Consider the following 21,868-nt stretch of genomic DNA (forward strand, 5'->3'; position numbering starts at 1 on the left):
GGGCGTTTGAAACCAGATGATCCTATTCTGACTAATGTGAACGCATTCTTTCAAGCTTTGGGGTTGTTGTATGATGAACCTAATGCTATTGATCAGGCTGAAAAGACCTTGTTGGCATTGAACCAGGGTCGAGATTCTGCAGAGCTGTACCGTCAAAAGTAACGAAAGTGGGCGGTCCTTACTACCTGGAATGATAATGCCTTGGCTGCTCTCTTTCGGAAGGGTTTGTCAGAAGCCGTAAAAGATACTATGGTGGGATTTCCTGTTCCCTCTGGTCTGGACGATTCTATGTCATTAGCCATTCAGGTTGATCGGCGTTTACGTGAACGCAGGATTGCACGAGAGGTGTTGCCACCGGTTGAACAGACATCTGAACCTATGCAATGTGATAGAGTTTTGTCTAAGGTGCAACGTCAGGAGTTCAGAAGGCGTAATAAGCTGTGTTTTTTCTGTGGAGATGCCTCGCATATTATTTCTGTTTGTCCTAAACGAGAGAAACGCTTTGCACACACGTTTTCTGTTGGTGGTGTTCAACCTAAGTTTCTTCTGGCAATTACTCTGATCTGCTCCCTGTCCACATTTTCCGCCAAGGCTTTTGTGGATTCGGGAGCAGCGCTAAACCTAATGGACTTGGATTTTGCTAAACGTTGTGGATTTCCGATGACACCTCTGCAGACGCCTATCCCTTTGAGGGGGATTGATGCTACTCCTTTGGCTAAAAATAAACCTCAGTTTTGGACCCAGGTGGTCATGCGGGTCGCCCCAGACCATCAAGAAAATTGCAGATTTTTGGTGTTGCATGGTCTGCATGATGCCGTTGTTCTGGGGTTTCCCTGGTTGCAAATTCATAATCCAGTTTTGGTTTGGAAATCTGTGTCTGTGGTGAGTTGGGGTTGTCGGTGTGCCTTTAGTGAGGCTCCGGTTTTTTCCACCTCTCCTCAGTCGCATGATGTTCCTGACTATTTGGCGGACTTTTATGATGTATTTAGTGAGAATGAGTCTGCGTCCTTGCCTCCTCATAGGAGTTATGACTGTGCAATTGAACTAAGCCCGGGGTGTAAATTTCCCAAGGGTCGGCTCTTCAATTTATCTGTACCCGAGCACGAGGCTATGCGGTCCTATATTAAGGAGGCGTTGGAGAAGGGTCATATTAGACCATCCTCTTCACCCTTAGGTGCCGGTTTTTTTTTTGTGGCCAAAAAGGATGGTTCTTTAAGGCCTTGTATTGATTATCGTGCCCTCAATAAGATTACTATTAAATATCAGTATCCGTTACCCCTGATTTCAGATCTATTCTCTAGAGTTAGAGGTGCTTGCTGGTTTACCAAGCTTGACCTCAGGGGGGTGTATAGTCTTATCCGCATTAAGCAGGGGGATGAATGGAAGACGGCGTTTAATACTCCGGAGGGACATTTTGAGTACCTGGTGATGCCTTTTGGGCTCACTAATGCCCCTTCCGTCTTCCAGTGCTTCATGGACGATATTTTCCGAGACTTTGTCGATAAATTTTGGATTATCTATCTGGATGATATTTTGATCTTCTCCAAGGATTGGGATTCTCAAGTGGAACATATTCGGACTGTGTTCTGGATCTTGAGGGAGAATTCCCTGTATGTCAAAGGATCGAAATGCCTTTTTGGAGTACAGAGGATTTCATTTTTGGGATTTATTTTGTCGCCGTCAACTATTGAAATGGACCCGGCCAAGGTACAGGCCATTTATGATTGGGTTCAGCCCACTTCTTTGAAGGCCCTCCAGAAGTTTTTGGGTTTTGCTAATTTTTATCGGAAATTTATAGCAAACTTTTCTAGTATTGCCAAGCCATTGACTGATCTGACTAAGAAGGGTGCTGATGTGTTGAATTGGTCTCCGGAGGCTGTTGCTTCCTTTCAGGAGCTGAAGCGAAGATTTACCTCCGCCCCGGTTTTGCGGCAACCTGATGTCTCACTCCCGTTCCAGGTAGAGGTGGATGCTTCTGAGATTGGTGCAGGAGCTGTTTTGTCCCAAAAGGATCCTGTAACATCTAAAATGAATCCCTGTGCTTTCTTTTCCCGAAAGTTCTCTCCATCTGAACGTAACTATGATGTGGGGAATCGGGAACTGTTGGCCATGAAATGGGTATTTGAGGAGTGGAGACATTGGTTGGAGGGAGCTAAACATCAAGTTGTGGTCCTCACTGACCACAAGAATTTGATTTACCTAGAGTCGGCTAAACGCTTGAACCCTAGACAGGCTAGGTGGGCCTTGTTTTTTACACGTTTTGATTTTGTGGTCTCTTTTCTTCCTGGAACTAAGAATGTCAAGGCAGACGCCCTCTCTAGGAGTTTCTTTGCTGATTCTCCTGTGGTGACCAAGCCTGCACCCATCTTAGGTGAAGGGGTAGTTCTTTCTGCCATCTCGCCCGATTTGAGACTTGCTCTGCAAGAGTTCCAGGAAAACAAACCTGAGCGTTGTCCCAGTGGAAAGTTGTATGTTCCTGACCATTGGAAGAAGAGAGTGATATCTGAAGTTCATTGCTCTGCATTGGCTGGTCATCCAGGTATTTTTGGTATTAGAGATCTGGTGAGTCGCTCTTTTTGGTGGCCCACCTTGTCTCATGATGTCAGGAATTTTGTGCAGTCCTGTGGGACTTGCTCCCGGTCTAAATCTTGTTCTCGCTCTAGTGGGTTGTTGATGCCTTTGCCGGTCCCCAGGAGGCCATGGACCCATATTTCAATGGATTTCATCTCTGATATGCCGGTCTCTCAAAGAATGACTGTTATTTGGGTGATTTGTGATAGGTTCTCTAAGATGGTTCATCTTGTACCACTCCTTAAGTTGCCATCTTCCTCTGAGTTGGTGCCCCTGTTTTTGCAACAGGTGGTTCGCTTACACGGGATTCCTGAGAACATTGTATCTGACAGAGGAGTTCAGTTTGTGTCTAGATTTTGGAGGACTTTCTGTTCCAAGCTGGGAATTCAGTTGTCCTTCTCCTCTGCTTTTCACCCCCAGACCAATGGGCAGACAGAGAGAACAAACCAGACCTTGGAGTCGTATTTGAGATGTTTTATTTCCGCTGATCAGGATGATTGGGTTTCATTTTTGCCCTTGCCCGAATTTGCTTTAAATAATAGAGCTAGTTCTGCCACTTTGATGTCACCTTTTTTTTGTAACTTTGGGTTTCATCCTCGATTTTCTTCAGGGCAGGTGGAGCCTTCTGCCTGCCCAGGTGTTGACTGTGGTGGAGAGAATGCACCAGATCTGGTACCAAGTGGTGGATAAGTTATCTCTCTCCCAGGAAAAGGCCCAGCGGTTTTCCAATCGACATAGGACCATTGGTCCCCAGTTTAAGATTGGTGATATGGTGTGGTTATCATCAAAAAATATTGCTATGAGGGTGGCTTCTCCTAAGTTTAAGCCTAGATTTATTGGACCTTACAAGATTTTGGAGATTATTAATCCGGTCTCTTTTCGTTTGGCTCTTCCTGTCACATTTAAAATCCATAATGTGATCCATAAGTCCTTGTTGAAGAGGTTTGTTGAACCAGTTGTTCCTGGGGTGGCACCTCCGGACCCTATATTGGTTGAAGGTAACATGGAATATGAGGTAGAGAATATACTGGATTCCCGTCTGGCTAGACGGAGACTCCAGTATTTGGTTAAGTGGAAGGGTTATGGTCAGGAGGATAATTCCTGGGTCTCTGCCTCTGATATTCATGCCAAAAGATTGGTGCTTGCCTTTCATCGGGCTCACCCTGATCGCCCTGGTGGCGTGGTTGAGAGTTCGGTGACCCCTCCTCAAGGGGGAGGTACTGTTGTGAGTTAATTTTCCCCTTCGTCACTGAGGTCTGGTGAACTCCCTATTCTGGTAAAGGAAGGTAATGATCCTGATTATCAGGCACCTAAGCCTAATGAGGATGACTGGCTGAGTGGAGTCACGGACTGGATATAAGGCTGCCAACGCCCTTCTGCCCTGCGGGTGATTTCTCTGTGGACTTCTAGGACACCAGTCTGATTCCTGCTCCTCTAAAGCTAAGTTTTCTGCTATGCCTGTTAGCTTTTGTTTTTTGTTTTTGTTTTCCTTGCTTTTCTGGATTCTGCCATTCCCTGCTGGGGTGAGCTGAATCTCCTTTTGCCTGTTGCTCTGTCTTCAGAATATTCCTGAGTACTGACATAGCTTTTTTGAAGCCTAGCATCTTCAGGGCCTTTTTCACTGTCAGTCTGTTGGCTCTTATTTTTATAGGGTTTTTCACGGATTGCAGACAGCAGCCTTCCTGTCCTTTCCTATCTAGTTAGCTTGGGCCCCGTTTTTGCTCAGTCTATCTTTCTGTCTGTGTTAGTGTTTTCATCTTGCTTCACCGTCATTATATGTTGGGGGCTGCCTATTGCTTTGGGGTCTGCTCTGGGGCAGTTTAGATTTCCCCTTTCTTTAGGCCTATTTAGTTCTCCGGCTGTGATCGAGGGGTCTAGGGCATCGTAGGAACCCCCCACTGCTACTGTTAGTTGTTGTGGATAGGATCAGGGGTCTGCAATCCGATAGCTGCCAACCTCTCTGGTTTTCTGGACTTAGCTAGCATTTCTGTTTTTGCCTCCTACGGTGACTCAATCATAACAGAATCACCCGCCTTACCATAGATCCTAGGGTACTCAATAGCAGGAAAGAATTGTGTTTAAAAAAAAAAAAAAAGTGTGTGTATATTCTTTCCTCTATATCTCTGAGGCCGTAGGTGGAATTTTTTTTCTCTCAATGAAGATAAAGCAATTGTCTGATCGTGTGGAGCAGCTCGCTGCGGAAGTGTGGGGGCTGCCTATTGCTTTGGGGTCTGCTCTGGGGCAGTTTAGATTTCCCCTTTCTTTCTTTAGACCTATTTAATTCTCCGGCTGTGATCGAGGGGTCTAGGGCATCGTAGGAATCCCCCACTGCTACTGTTAGTTGTTGTGGATAGGATCAGGGGTCTGCAATCCGATAGCTGCCAACCTCTCTGGTTTTCTGGACTTAGCTAGCATTTCTGTTTTTGCCTCCTACGGTGACTCAATCATAACATTCTTCCTTGGCAATCCTGTGAGGAAGCCGAACCAGCTGTGTGTGAGCTGGAGGAAGAGGCCCCAACACGAGCTGAAGAGGTGGTAGGTTGTGCTGTACGTTGGCCTACGTCTTCAGTGTGTCTGTGTAACTCCACCTCGTGCTTGGTCCGCACATGTTTCCACATATTAGTGGTATTGAGGTTGCTGACATTTTTCCTTCTTTTGACTCTCTGATGACACAGCTTGCATTTGACAAAGCAAATGTCATCTGCAACTGTGTCAAAAAAGGACCACGCACTGCAAGTCTTGGGAGCGCCCGTTTTGCCTTTTGAAAGAGGAATGCTCCTAACGGGTGCCGAAATGGAGGCTACAGGCAACCAAGTCGGCCCCCTCCCTCTCCCTCCTGTTTTGGCCGTTCGGGGAATCTCTTCCTCAGAGCTGCTCCCACCACCTTCCTGTTCCTCACGCCATGATGGGTCAAGGACCTCATCATCTACACTCCCCTCTTCAAACATCTGCTTCTCCTGGGTTGTGTCGCCAGCACCGTACACACCAGAAAGTGGCACCTGTGTCTCGTCATCATCTGATGCGTACTGAGGTGTGCTGACCATAGGCACTGGCCCACCCACCTCTTCAGATTCAGAGGGACAAAGAAGTTGCGCATCACTGCATACTCCCTCTTCTTCACATTCTGGAATGCTGCTTGGCTGGCCCCCTCTTTCCAAGCCAACAGATTCAGAGAACAGAAGTAGAGACTGTGATGGCTCCTGTCCAGGGCTCTCTGACTGCCTGGGCACTTTGGCAGGTGGTGAAGAGCAGATGGTTGCTCTTCGGTGCTCTGGCCCTGAGAGGATGTGGAAGTCATTGAAGTCGATGCGTTAGCTGCCATCCATCCGACAACGGCTTCAATTTGTTTCTCCCGCAGCAGTGGGGTACGGCGAGGTCCTACAAAGCTGCGCATAAAGGACTGTTGCCTGATAAAACTGGGGGCTGCTGACTCACTGGTGCCAGCAGCAGGCACAGAATCCCCACGTCCTCTCCCTGCAGAATCCCCACGTCCTCTCCCTGCTGAAACTCCACGCCCACGCCCACATGCCTTACTCCCTGCCTTCTTCATCTTGCTAGACTGATAAAGATAGGCAGAAAAGTACAAAGGGGGGGCTTAGTGTGCTTATTCCTGAACAGCTGGTTACAGGTAGAAGAAACACTAATTTTATGAAGTGTGTGTGGACTACACTTTAATAGGAGATAATTGGCCTACACAACTTTCAAATGTAGTGTTTGGTGAACTTTATTGTTTTTTTTTGTGAAAAAAAACTAAAAGGATGTGACCAAAGATTTGAAAGTGATAGTATCACCAACTTTTTGGAGCTATTACAATGCAGGCAGGTAACCTACAATGCAAAAGATGAGGCTCCAAAAAAATTGGGTAATAATCCGGCTGCAGATGAAGGGCACAAGCCAAAAAAAGGCTCCTCTATCTACTCCTATATAGTGTTTGCAAACCAACCAAAGTAGATGGATATGGATGGATGCACACTAATAGGAGAAGAAAAAATGAGCTGCAATTAAAGAAAAATATGTGTGAGGCAGTGACGCACGCTGTGCGGCCTACAACCAGACGTAGCTGCAGGACACACTACTCAGCTTGAGCTGCACTCACACACAGTCAGAGACCTCTCAGACAGCCGTGAACAGTGCAGCTAAGTGGGCACTAGCACTGAAAGGCTGCAGCAAGGCTCCGCTGTCTACTACTAGTGTTTGCAACCAACGTATATGGATACGGATGGAAGCACACTAGATATAATTTTTGAAAAATAAGCAGCTCAAAAAGAAAAATATGTATGAGGCAGCAGTGAGGCACGCTGGGCGGCCTACAACCAGACGTGGCTGCAGGACCCACTCCACAGGGGGAGCTGCACTCATACAGCCCTTGCAGACAGCTGTGAACACTGCTGCAAGGGAAAAGAAAGCTACAGTGGTGGTTTATGTAGCCTGGTTAAAGCACAATATGTTTGGTAGAATCGCTATTTCTAACGGTCCCTCACAGTCTTCAACAGCAGCCTGTCCCTAACTGAATTCACAACAGAGTGACAAGAAATGGTGGCGGCGGCGGCTTTTATAGTACATCATGACATCATTTCAGCAGCCAATCACAGCCATGCCAATAGTTAACATGCCTACATGCCTAACAGGATGTGCCCACACTTCTGAGGATTCCCATTGGCTGAATCAAAGCGAGCGGGCTCATAGCATTATGGGAGCTTCCGATTCCGGTATGCGATATGAAAAAAGTATCGGAAGTCAGTATCGGAATTCCGATACAGCTAATATCGGCCGATACCCGATACTCGCATTATTGGAATGCTCAACACTAATGCTAATGCGCCTGTGCTTCAAGGAAAATGCAACACAATGTCTCCTTTTGGCCAGTGAAGTATGACAGCGGTAATGACACATAGAACATGCGCAGTAGAGCTGTAGGAATGCCGGACACAGCGTTCATAGCGTTCATGGTGTCCTCCATGTGGCAGTATGTAAACTAAAGGGGCTATATGAGACACTGTACTACTGTATAACCAATGCAAGTGATGAGCGATTGTGTAGATAATGATATGGAAATGAAATTTTGTAAAAAGCACAAAGCACTTTTGGCACTACTTGCACATGTGGATTATATGGATGGCAATGAAAGAAAACTGATGCACTTTAAAGTTTTTTGTAATGTACTATGTAAAATGATTGGCACTAGAGTTGAGCGAAACGGGTCGAAAAATTTCAAAAGTCGCCGACTTTTGGCAAAGTCGGGCTTCATGAAACGAAACCCGACCCTAGGATGAGGTCGGCCACGAGGTCGGCGACTTACGCGCCAAAGTCGCGTTTCAAAAGTTTGTTTTGCACTCTTTTTCAGCCAATCAGGATCCACGGACACTGTGGGCAACGTGATGACATAGGCAGGGGTCACCACCATCTTTCAGAAGGGCATGCAAGTGATTGGCTTGCTTTGGTGGGCGTCACAGGGGGTATAAAAGGGCGTGCACGCCGACCACCATCTTACTTCTGCCGATCTCAGTATAGGGAGAGGTTGCTGCTGATTCTGTAGGGAGAGCGTTAGGCAGGGAAGAAGACAAAAAAAATGCTTCTGCTGCTAGCGATTTGGCCTGCACAACACACCAGTCACTGTGTGTGCAGTGCAAGGGGAGGCTATATAGTGGTGTATCAGTGGTGTTGGTTGTTGGGCTGCCTTCTAACGCTTCCTGACATTCCTGCATTGCTGTTTACCCACTGCTCCGCAAACTGCTTTTTTAAAAGCAATCCCAATTTTTTTTTTTTGTCCTGCTGAGAAGAAAAAAAAACTGCTTCTGCTGCTAGCAATTTGGCCTGCACAACACACCAGTCACTGTGTGTGCAGTGCAAGGGGAGGCTATATTGTGGTGTATCAGTGGTGTTGGTTGTTGGGCTGCCTTTTAAGGCTTCCTGACAGGCTGGCATTGCTGTTTACCCACTGCTCTGCAAACTGCTTTTTTAAAAGCAATCCAATCTCCCTTATCCTCTAGTCACTTTTGTCACAGCTGTGCCATCGAGCCTGTCACATAGCGCTCAGATATTCATTGGGCCTCACACAATCCAAAAGTGTCCAGTGTCCAAAAGTGTGTGCAGAGATTCAAAATCTCCCTTATCCTCTAGTCACTTTTGTCACAGCTGTGCCATCGAGCCTGTCACATAGCGCTCAGATATTCATTGGGCCTCACACAATCCAAAAGTGTCCAGTGTCCAAAAGTGTGTGCAGAGATTCAAAATCTCCCTTATCCTCTAGTCACTTTTGTCACCGCTGTGCCATCGAGCCTGTCACATAGCTCTCAGATATTCATTGGGCCTCACACAATCCAAAAGTGTCCAGTGTCCAAAAGTGTGTGCAGAGATTCAAAATCTCCCTTATCCTCTAGTCACTTTTGTCACAGCTGTGCCATCGAGCCTGTCACATAGCGCTCAGATATTCATTGGGCCTCACACAATCCAAAAGTGTCCAGTGTCCAAAAGTGTGTGTAGAGATTCAAAATCTCCCTTATCCTCTAGTCACTTTTGTCACAGCTGTGCCATCGAGCCTGTCACATAGCGCTCAGATATTCATTGGGCCTCACACAATCCAAAAGTGTCCAGTGTCCAAAAGTGTGTGCAGAGATTCAAAATCTCCCTTATCCTCTAGTCACTTTTGTCACAGCTGTGCCATCGAGCCTGTCACATAGTGCTCAGATATTCATTGGGCCTCACACAATCCAAAAGTGTCCAGTGTCCAAAAGTGTGTGCAGAGATTCAAAATCTCCCTTATCCTCTCGTCACTTTGGTCACAGCTGTGCCATCGAGCCTGTCACATAGCGCTCAGATATTCATTGGGCCTCACACAATCCAAAAGTGTCCAGTGTCCAAAAGTGTGTGCAGAGATTCAAAATCTCCCTTATCCTCTAGTCACTTTGGTCACAGCTGTGCCATCGAGCCTGTCACATAGCGCTCAGATATTCATTGGGCCTCACACAATCCAAAAGTGTCCAGTGTCCAAAAGTGTGTGCATAGATTCAAAATCTCCCTTATCCTCTAGTCACTTTTGTCACAGCTGTGCCATCGAGCCTGTGACATAGCGCTCAGATATCAGTGGGCCTCACACAATCCAAAAGTGTCCAGTGTCCAAAAGTGTGTGCAGAGATTCAAAATCTCCCTTATCCTCTAGTCACTTTGGTCACAGCTGTGCCATCGAGCCTGTCACATAGCGCTCAGATATCAGTGGGCCTCACACAATCCAAAAGTGTCCAGTGTCCACAAGTGTGTGCAGAAATTCAAAATCTCCCCTGTCCTATAGACACCTTGTACCTTGTTTTACATTACTATATAGTTTGTTGGATTTTGTCTACATTTCTACCAAAAATGAGGAAGGCTGGTGGAAGAGGCCGTGGAATTGGGCGGGGGTTGGCAGCTGGTAATGATGGTGTTGGTGGTGGATCTGATGGTAGTGGCAAGAGCAAAATAGGACCGAATGCAGGAGGTGTTGAGCCTGCGTCATCGTCTGGCTACATAAGGCCTCGAACGCTTAGTTTTCTAGGAGTTGGCAAACCGCTTTTAAAGCCAGAGCATCAGGAAAAAGTTTTGTCTTACATTGCTGACTCAGCCTCCAGCTCTATCGCCTCCTCTTCTTCAGTTGTAAAAAGTAAAAGCACTGAGTCGTCATTGGAGGCTCATGTTCATGAACCACACCTTTCCTTGTGTCCTTCACCCCAACCAAGATTGAAGGATGACGCAGGCATACTACTGATTACTCCATGGAGCTGTTTTCACATACCATGCCTGGATTATCAAGTGAAATGGTGAATTACCCAGGCCAAGATGAATCTGACATGGAGTGCACTGATGCACAGCCGCTGATGGATGATTCTGCTGGTACATTCACTCAGAGCACTACATTGTCCTCGCAGTGTACAGAGCCAGATTCTGACCCTGATGAGACTCAGGTGCCCCTTCCCGCACACTATACCACCATACACGGTGACACAGAGGAAGGTGCACATGACATAGAAGAGGAGGTGATGGATGACCCAGTTGTTGACCCAGATTGGCATCCATTGGGGGAAGAGGGTGCTGCTTCCAATAGCTCAGATGAGGAGCATCCACAGCAGACATCGACATCGCAACAGCTGTTATCTGGCAGGCCCGGAGCACTCCAAAGACAGGTTCCAAACATCAAAAGAGTTGCTGGACAGCTTGTCCAGAGGGTCAAAAGATCACAGCGTGCTAGGCCGCAAAATGTCTGCCAAAGTAGGAAGAGTGCAGTGTGGCACTTTTTTGAACAAAATCCTCATGATCAGGCCAAGGTTATCTGTAAGAAGTGCGCAAAGACCTTTAGCCGAGGGAAAAATCTGAAAAATTTGAATACCAGTTGCATGCTTAGACATTTAACCAGCATGCACTTGCAAGCGTGGACACAACACCAAACCTCAAGTGCCACATGTGCAACTGATCACAACGAAGGTAGTCAGCAACGCTACATTGTTTCCCCCACTGTAAGCCCACCGGTTAGCACAGCAGCAAATGTTGAGGTGTCGTTGCAAGGCCACAGCAGTCAGGGAATCCCACTGTTATATCAATGAAAGACTGATTCTAGGCCATCAGAAAGAACACCAACTCCATCACCATCATCAACCCTCTCTCAGTCCGCCCTGTCCACCGCTACTTCCACCATATGCAGCTCTCAAGTCCAGCTCACCCTCCCAGACACTATGAGTAGGTCAAGAAAGTACTCAGTCTCTCATCCGCGTACACTGGGTTTGAACGCCCACATTGCCAAACTAATCTCGTTTGAGATGATGCCCTTTCGGTTGGTGAAAAGCACAGCTTTCCGCGAACTCATGGCCTATGCAGTACCACGCTATGACCTACCCAGTCGCCACTTCTTCTCTCGCAAAGCCATCCCAGCCCTCCACCATCATGTGAAAGACCGCATTGTCCATGCACTCAAGCAGTCACTGAGCGGAAAGGTGCACCTCACAACTGATGCATGGTCCAGTCGGCATGGCCAGGGCCGTTACGTGTCCATCACTGTGCACTGGGTTAATGTGGTGGATGCAGGGTCCACAGGGGACAGCGGTGGTGGGACAGTGCTGCCTAGCCCACGGTATAGGAAACAGTTGGCTGTAGGCGTTCGACCCTCCTCCTCCTCCTCTTCCAAAAGCGAAAGCTCGTCCACAGAGCGCAGTCGTACGAGCACTCCATCTGCAGCTGCCACTGTTGCACACGATGTGTCCCCCTATCGAGCAGCTAGTGGAAAGCGTCAGCAGGCTGTGTTGCAGATGATGTGTTTGGGCAACAGACACACCGCCGAGGTGCTGGCCGAGTACTTGAAGCGACAAACTGAGTCATGGCTGGGCAGTGTACATCTTGAGGCAGGCAAGGTAGTTAGTGATAACGGCCGTAATTTTGTGGCAGCCATAGCCCTTTCAAAACTCAGCCATATACCTTGCTTGGCTCACACCTTGAACCTGGTGGTGCAGTGCTTCCTCAAAAATTATCCGGAGTTAACAGCCCTGCTCCAGAAGGTGCGAAGACTGTGCGCGCACATCCGCCGGTCGCCTGTACACTCCGTTCGTATGCAGAAGCTGCAGCGATTGCTCCACCTTCCCAACCACCGCCTCATTATCGACATTGCAACAAGGTGGAACTCCACCCTGCACATGGTGGAGCGGCTGTGCGAGCAGAGGCAGGCCATAATGCATTTGTGGGAGGATACACGGCCAGGCACTTTGAGAGCAGACATGGAGTTGACAGGTGTGCAGTGGTCGAAGCTGAAAGACCTCTGTAAAGTCCTTCAGTGTTTTGAGGAATGCACACGGCTAGTAAGCGCAGACGACGCCATCCTAAGCATGAGCATCCCACTCATGCGTCTGCTCATGCAAACTTTGACGCACCTTAAGGAGCAGGCGTCTGCAGCCAATGTTGATGAGGAGGAAGAGGAGGAGGGAATCCTTGATGACATTCAGCCATTGTCTGCTCAGGGACCTCTCCTGGACGAGGTGGAGGAAGAAGAGGAGGATGAGGAGGATGATGGGGATGATTACTTAGGGGAGGAGGATGCATCTCGTGGGGCAAGTGAAAATGTTGGCGTGGCAAGGTCTGGTACAGGGTTTGTGCGTGACTGGAGGGATGTGGATTTGCCAGAAAGTGCTCCTCCAACCAGCACTCGCAGTGCATCATTGACACCGGGAACATTGGCCCACATGTCAGATTATGCCTTGCAGATCCTAAAAAGGGACCCCCGCATTGCCAAAATGATGAACGATGACGACTACTGGTTGGCCAGCATCCTGGATCCACACTATAAAGGCAAATTACAAAACATCATGCCACAGGAGAACCTTGACCTAATATTGGCTAATAAACAAGCAACTCTGGTAAATCGGTTGCTTGAGGCATTCCCAGCACACAGCAGCGGTGATGGTTCTCACACGAGCCGTACGGGCCGGGGGCAGCTTGGCAGAGGTGTTCATGGTGCACACAGCAGAAGTGGCGTTGGAGACAGGGGTTTCATGACAATGTTGTGGACTGATTTTTCAAATACCGCTCACACAACTGGTAATACTGCATCGATGGAAAGTGACAGGAGACAGCAGTTGTCAACTATGGTTACAAACTACTTTTCCTCCCATATCGATGTTCTCCCACACAGGTCATTCCCCTTTGACTATTGGGCCGCTAAACTGGACACCTGGCCTGAATTGGCACAATATGCCTTACAGGAGCTCGCTTGCCCAGCTGCAAGTGTGCTATCGGAAAGAGTCTTCAGTGCAGCTGGATCAATCCTGACAGAAAAAAGGACCCGTCTGTCAACCCAAAATGTGGATGATCTAACCTTCATTAAAATGAACCACGCATGGGTTTCCAAGGATTTTGTCCCACCTTCCTCTGATGACACATAGGGTGACAGAAAAATGGCTTGCTTTGGTCCACCTCTTCCTGGGACTTGACCTATTTCACCTTTTGCATCAGCTGAATGTCCAACATCAACATATGCCACTTTCTAAAACTCCCTAACTGTGCTGCCTCCCCCCCCATGGCTGGGGTCACCACCTAGCGCACGACACCGTGCGAGTGCCGTTGCCCAGGACAGGTGGGTAGGCCGACTCTTGGGCGCGGGCACTGGTACAGGGTCCTTCATAGTGCAATCAAGTGTCTCTGACGGTGGTGGTGCACACCCGCCATCAGACACACCGCCGTACTATGAGGGGCCCAGTGCCAGTACCGACGCCCACGAGTGGGCCCCCCTTGCTTGGGCAGGGCCCCAGCATTTGCAATCTTTACCTCTCCCTGCTCCTCCGCTGTGTAGTCTGGGCCGTCAAATCCATACTGTGCCTGACACCGTCTGAGCCTGCCTCCTGAGACATATATTTTGAATGTGTACGCTATCCATACATGTTATCCGGGGAAACGGTACCCTTTCTAACCTTTGTGCAATCACGTGCAATCCATACTGGGCCTAACACCGTCTGAGCCTGCCTCCTGAGACATATATTTTGAATGTGTACGCTATCCATACATGTTATCCGGGGATACGGTACCCTTTCTAACCTTTGTGCAATCACGTGCAATCCATACTGGGCCTAACACCGTCTGAGCCTGCCTCCTGAGACATATATTTTGAATGTGTACGCTATCCATACATGTTATCCGGGAAAACGGTACCCTTTCTAACCTTTGTGCAATCACGTGCAATCCATACTGGGCCTAACACCGTCTGAGCCTGCCTCCTGAGACATATATTTTGAATGTGTACGCTATCCATACATGTTATCCGGGGATACGGTACCCTTTCTAACCTTTGTGCAATCACGTGCAATCCATACTGGGCCTAACACCGTCTGAGCCTGCCTCCTGAGACATATATTTTGAATGTGTACGCTATCCATACATGTTATCCGGGGATACGGTACCCTTTCTAACCTTTGTGCAATCACGTGCAATCCATACTGGGCCTAACACCGTCTGAGCCTGCCTCCTGAGACATATATTTTGAATGTGTACGCTATCCATACATGTTATCCGGGGATACGGTACCCTTTCTAACCTTTGTGCAATCACGTGCAATCCATACTGGGCCTAACACCGTCTGAGGCTGCCTCCTGAGACATATATTTTGAATGTGTACGCTATCCATACATGTTATCCGGGGATACGGTACCCTTTCTAACCTTTGTGCAATCACGTGCAATCCATACTGGGCCTAACACCGTCTGAGCCTGCCTCCTGAGACATATATTTTGATTGTGTACGCTATCCATACATGTTATCTGGGGATACGGTACCCTTTCTCACCTTTGTGCAATCACGTGCAATCCATACTGGACGTGAGAACGGCTGGCGAGCTGTTAAGCAAGCTACAGCACCTGTGGTTTGCACACGTAAGTTTTTCATTTTTTCAGGAATGACGGTTAGGCCTAATTCCGGAACTGCGGTTGACCTGCACTTACTGGGAAATCATTGTTCGCGGGTAATAATTGTAATCAGTGATCCCCATCACTAACGTTGTTCAGCGGGTTATCTGCACCTGTAAGCGACAAACGCTGGCCTTTTCAGTGTAGCGCACATGCAGCCACGGACATGTAAGGGCATGACACACCAGTTATTGGCCAATCTCATGTGCCAGAGCCTCACGTGTCCCTCTAGTAAGCCGGACTCGGACCGCGGGGCATGACGGAGTCTCGTTCGTTAACGGAATTAAGCTTGCAATGTGTGCATCTGTTCTGTAGCTGGCATGGTTGAGGTTTCCCAGGTGGAGTCGAATTTAACCGTAGGCTCCACTCCTGGTGGTGCCCTTCTGGACATTCCTTTAAGGTTCAGCTTTGCAACCATACTGCCTATGTAAAACAAACACTTTGCCTTCATGAACGCTGTTTGGAGGGTCATGACTCGTGGGAATAACGTCGCCCAATCAGTTAACCTGCTAGAGAGATCCTTCGTTGCTCCCAAGCATGACATCACACTCCCTAGGAAGAAGGTAATGCCACTGTGGCGACCGTACTCCTGGGGGCGACACAAGTGCACTGATGCCCAGCCACTGCTCGATGAATCTGCTGGTACATTGACCCAGACCACTACATTCCCCTCGCACGCTACACGACCTGAATTTGACCCTGATGAAACTCAGGTTACCCTTCCCATATACAGTTCCATCTTACACGGTGACAAAGAGGAAGCTGCAGATGAAAGTGCAGGTTCGGCCCACCCGCCATCAGACACACCACCGTACTATCAGGGGCCCTGTGCCAGTGCCGTCGCCAAAGAGTGGGCCCCCCCCTTCTTGCTCAGGATCACAGCACTTGCAAAGTTGAAATACTGTGCAGTGAGATGGAAGATGGGGACGACGAGGAATCCAGACAAGTACAGGGATTCCCTAGCGAGGAGACTTATTTGATTGTTTTCAATGTTGGGACAGCAATTTTTGGGGAGCACTATACTCTGGAGAATGATAGATGGGGCCCACCATACACTGGAACATTCCAAAGGTGGACATCAGACACTGGAGCAGCATTTACAGGGCCCATTATACACTAGAACATTAGAAATGGGGCCCATTATGTTTGGAGCATTATTTGGGCCCATAAGACAGTGGAGCTTCATCCATGGGGACCAAGATATACTGTAGCATTATGTGGAGCTCATCATATACTGTTTCAAACATTATATGGGACCAATGATTCTGTATGGAGAAATAGATGGGCCTCGTCATGAGATGTAAAAAGTGAGGTATTTTTCATTGTACTATACCGCTATTTCTCTGCCGTATCGGAGCATGATGAGTTGTGGTATGTGTTAAAGGGGCGCTCTTTCGCCCAGGGCACATGAAAACCTGCAGCCAGCCCTCCCCCCCACAACTTTAGCCAAATAACCCCCATTTTTCAGTGCGTAACTTGTATTATGAAGTTAATTAAGGTTGACAAGCTTAAGTAAGAAGAATTGATGCTTTTGGCATTCAAATGGGCACTGTAGGTGTGTTTCCTGTCCTCCTCTCACTGCCGACTTTTATTCCCCATTGACTTACATTGGGTTTCGTGTTTTGGGACGACCCCGACTTTTCCCTATAATCGGACGATCTTGCTCGACCCGACTTTTGGAAAAGTCGGGTTTCACGAAACGAAACGCGACCCTAAAAAACCAAAAGTCGCTCAACTCTAACTGGCACTATTAAGAGATTGTTATAAATAGACACCACTTGGTAACACCCACTGCTTGAGAAAGGCTCAGTTGAGCTGAAACGTTGCCTAGATATGTGGGTTCAATAAACTCACTACCACTTGAAAGACTAACTATGGAGTGCTGCCTTTATTTGGAATGAGTATTGGATGTTGTGGCTGAAACAGGACTTTTTGTCTGGGGCCGTGCACCCGAAGCTAAGTACTGTGCTGTTTCCTTTTTTTCTAACTTTCTATATTTTACAGTAATACCGCTCTTATCTACAATTTGTCTACGGTTTGGTGTGGCACTATTTATAGCATATTACAGGCATCAAATCAGGTATTAATGCCATTGTAAATTAGAAGCCTTTCTGCTGCTTTTTTCATGCACTCATTGACCAATTCATGTTTGTTGCGGTGATCTGTACTCAAATTCATCAAAGCTGGTTGGCAGTGTTTCTTGCATTCCTCCAGAGTTTGTTGTTGCCATGTACAAGAAAATATCTTTTCAGGATTGGTAGAAATGCCTTCTATATCCTACAATAATACTGCTTTTATCTGCAATTCCTCTACGTTGAGGTGTTGAGGACATCATTGCTACATGGGTTGGCTGCATCCTGTAGTGCATTTATTCAGAGACCTGGACAGGTAAGCAGTAGTGTTGAGCATTCCGACACTGCAAATATCGGGTATCGGCCGATATTCACTGTATCTGAATTCCAATACTGAGTACCGATATTTTTTCATTATCGGATACCGGAATCGGAAGTTCCCATAATGCAATGAGCCAGTGTTGTGGCTGTGATTGGCTGCTGAAATGATGTCATCATGATGCGCGGTCTGTGCCGACTGCGGGGGGTCTGTACGGGCCTGCCGGGGGTCTGTATGGGCTGCCGGGGGTCTGTACGGGCCTGCCGGGGGCCTCTGCCAGCTGCCGGGGGACAGTGCAGGCCTGCCGGGGGTCTTGTGTGTGTGCCTGCTACAATGACAGTGATTGACTTATTAGCCAATGATGGGACAGTAGTAGTCCCATCATCCGGCTAATGTGTTGAATGTAAAAAAAAAAAATACTACATACATACTACATATATACAACATTCATACAACATACATACTACATACATACTTCATATAAACTACATTCATACAACATACATACTACATACATACTACATATATACTACATTCATACAACATACATACTACATAATACATACTTCATATATACTACATTCATACAACAGACATACTACATACATACTACATATATACTACATTCATGCAACATACATACATACTACATATATACTACATTCATACAACATACATGCATACTACATACATACTACATATATACTACATTCATACAACATACATACATACTACATTCATACAACATACATACTACATACATATATACTACATTCATACAACATACATACATACATACTACATACATATATACTACATTCATACAACATACATACATACTTACTACATACATACAATATACATACAACATGCTACAGACAAACAATATACATTCAACATACATACTACATACATACTACATACAACATACATACTACATTCAATACATTCATACATTCATACAATACATACATACTACATTCATATAGCATACATAGTACATACATACTACATACATACAACATGCTACAGACATACAACTTACATACTACATACATATTACATACAACATACATACTACATACAATACATTCATACAATACATACATACTACATATATACTACATTCATACAACATACTTACATAGTGCATACTACATACATACAACATGCTACAGACATACAACATACATTCTACATACATACTACATACAACATACATACTACATACAATACATTCATACATTCATACAATACATACTACATATATACTACATTCATACAACATACATAGTACATACATACTACATACATACAACATGCTACAGACATACAACATACATACTACATACATACTACATACAACATGCATACTACATACAACACATTCATACAATACATACTACATTCATACAACATACATACATAGTACATACAACATGCTACAGACATACAACATACATTCAACATACATACTACATACAATACATTCATGCATTCATACAATACAGACATACTACATATATACTACATTCATACAACTTACATACATAGTACATACATACTACATACATACAACATGCTACAGACATACAACATACATACTACATACAACATACATACTACATACAATACATTCATACAATACATATATACTACATTCATACAACATACATACATAGTACATACTACATACATACAACATGCTACAGACATACAATATACATACAACATACATACAACATACAATACATTCCTACATTCATACAATACATACATATAGACATACAGTACATATAACATAGAGTACATACTCACCATCACTTGTCACTTTGATCCCCGAAGCCAGTGTCATCTATGAAAAAAATTAGAAAAAACAAACAAGCAATATACTCCCTGATCCACAGAAATCCACGAGTGTCCCACGACGATGTGCTGCACTGCATCACTGAGAGGTTACTATGGTTCACTAGTCTCACTTTATGGCAAAAGCTGAGTGGGAACTTTCTCACACAGCAATGCCAAAAGTGAGACTAGGGGCTATTTTTTTACAGTGGCGGAGGAATACAGTGTGGAAGGATACCTACCTCCCGTCATTGGATTCCTGGAGCCCCTAGAGAGCAGTCGCATAAGCTGATGCTGCTGTTCTCCACGGGAGATCAGCGTGGGACACATGTGGATTTCTGCGGATCAGGGAGTATGTCGGTTGTTTGTTATTTTCAGATTTTTTCACAGATGACACTGGCTTTAGGGATCAAAGTGACAAGTGATGGTGAGTATGTACTCTATGTTGTATGTACTGTATGTCTATGTGTATGTATTGTATGAATGTATGAATGTATTGTATGTAGTATGTATGTTGTATGTCTGTAGCATGTTGTATGTATGTTGTATGTATGTAGTATGTATGTATGTTGTATGTATGCTGTATGTTGTATGAATGTAGTATATATGTAGTATGTATGTTGTATTTATGTAGTATATATGAAGTATGTATGTAGTATGTATGTATGCTGTATGAATGTAGTATATATGAAGTATGTATGTATGTATTATGTATGTATGTTGTATGAATGTAGTATATATGTAGTATGCATGTATGCTGTATGAATGTAGTATATATGAAGTATGTATGTTGTATGAATGTAGTACATATGTAGTATGTATGTAGTTTGTATGTATGCTGTATGAATGTAGTATATATGAAGTATGTATGTAGTATGTAGTATGTATGTTGTATGAATTTTGTATATATGTAGTATGTATGTAGTATGTAGTATGTTGTATGAATGTAGTATATATGTAGTATGTATGTAGTATGTATATATATATTTTTTTTTACATTCAACACATTAGCCGGATGATGGGACTACTACTGTCCCATCATTGACTAATGTGTCAATCACTGTCATTGTAGCAGGCATAGCCCGATGGGACTTGTAGTCCCATCGGACGATGCCTGCACACAGACACAAAGACCCCCAGCAAGCCCGCACAGACCCCCGGAAGGCCCGCACAGACCCCCGGCAGCCGGCACAGACCCTCGGCAGGCCTCTACAGACCCCCGGCAGTCCGCACAGACCCCCGACAGCCAGAACAGACTCCCGGCAGGCCCGCACAGACCCCCGGCAGGCCCGCACAGACCCCCGGCAGGCGGCACAGACCCCCGGCAGGCCCGCACAGACCCCCGGCAGGCCCGCACAGACCCCTGGCAGGCCCGTACAGACCCCCGGCAGTCCGCACAGACCCCCGGCAGCTGGACAGACCCCCGGCAGTCCGAACAGACCCCCGTCAGGCCTGTACAGACCCCCGGCAGGCCCGTACAGACCCCCTGCATGCCCGCACAGACCCCGCCCGCACACACACACGCACAGTGTCCGCCCACGCACCGCCCACACTCTTCCCCCCTCCCGAACAGGATGTGCAAGTACAGAAAGGGTTTTTTTTTAATTCCGATATTTCTGTCCCATTGACTTGAATGGGACTTCCGGTATCGGAATAGGCGATACCCGATACTTTTTGGGTATCGGCCAATTCAATCCGATCCGATATTTCTCAATATCGGACGGTATCGCTCAACACTAGTAAGCAGTACTGCCACTTTTTTAGCTGCATTAATACTGGAGGATTTTTAGTCCTCTTCTTTGGCTTTACTACTAAGTTTAGTGTTTAGACTACCAAGCGTGAGGACCCTTGACGTTGGGTTGCGAGCTTGCATATCTTGGCCAAAATATCGTCCAATAACTCACATATTTACCGTGTATATATTTTGTGCACTTTATTTTTCAAGGTGCGCCAAGCCCAGCACGTTAGGTTTCGTTAACAGGGGTGTCCACATGGGATGCATTTAGAGAGGGCTGGCCAGCCACCTGATCAAATAGCATGGGCTTGACTAATAGACTGTAAACAAGCATTACCTTCATGTGAATAGTGCCCTATACAAGCCTCTATTGTGCAAATATATACTGGGAAGTCACCCCTTCAATTAAATGGTAGGCTGTGAGTGGCTGTCTTAGGCTAGTTTCACATTTGCGCTTTATAGCGCTGCGACGGCCTGCGCACGGCCGCCGCTAAGCCCCGCCCCCTCCTGACTCCCTGCCCGCCCCATCCGGTCATCGCCTCCTACTAGCGCACATGGGCGCTTGCGATCTGCGCACCCTATCTTTAGCATAGGGTGCGCAGATCGTGCGCTGGCCGTGCACTAGCAGGATTTTGCCGTGCGCTGCGCACTCTTGAAGGTGCGCCCGTGTGCGCCGAGCGCAGCATGTTGCATTTTGGCGCGCACGGCGCACCTTCAAAAGTGCGCAGCGCACGGCAAAATCCTGCTAGCGCACAGCCAGCGCACGATCTGCGCACCCTATGCTAAAGATAGGGTGCGCAGATCGCAAGCGCCTATGTGCGCTAGTAGGAGGCGATGACCGGATGGGGCGGGCAGGGAGTCAGGAGGGGGCGGGGCTTAGCGGCAGCCGTGCGCAGGCCGTCGCAGCGCTATAAAACGCAAA

The sequence above is a fragment of the Dendrobates tinctorius genome, unplaced genomic scaffold (assembly GCF_039654945.1).
Source record: "Dendrobates tinctorius isolate UK_male_01 unplaced genomic scaffold, ASM3965494v1 ptg000043l, whole genome shotgun sequence".
Classification (NCBI taxonomy): Eukaryota; Metazoa; Chordata; class Amphibia; order Anura; family Dendrobatidae; genus Dendrobates; species Dendrobates tinctorius.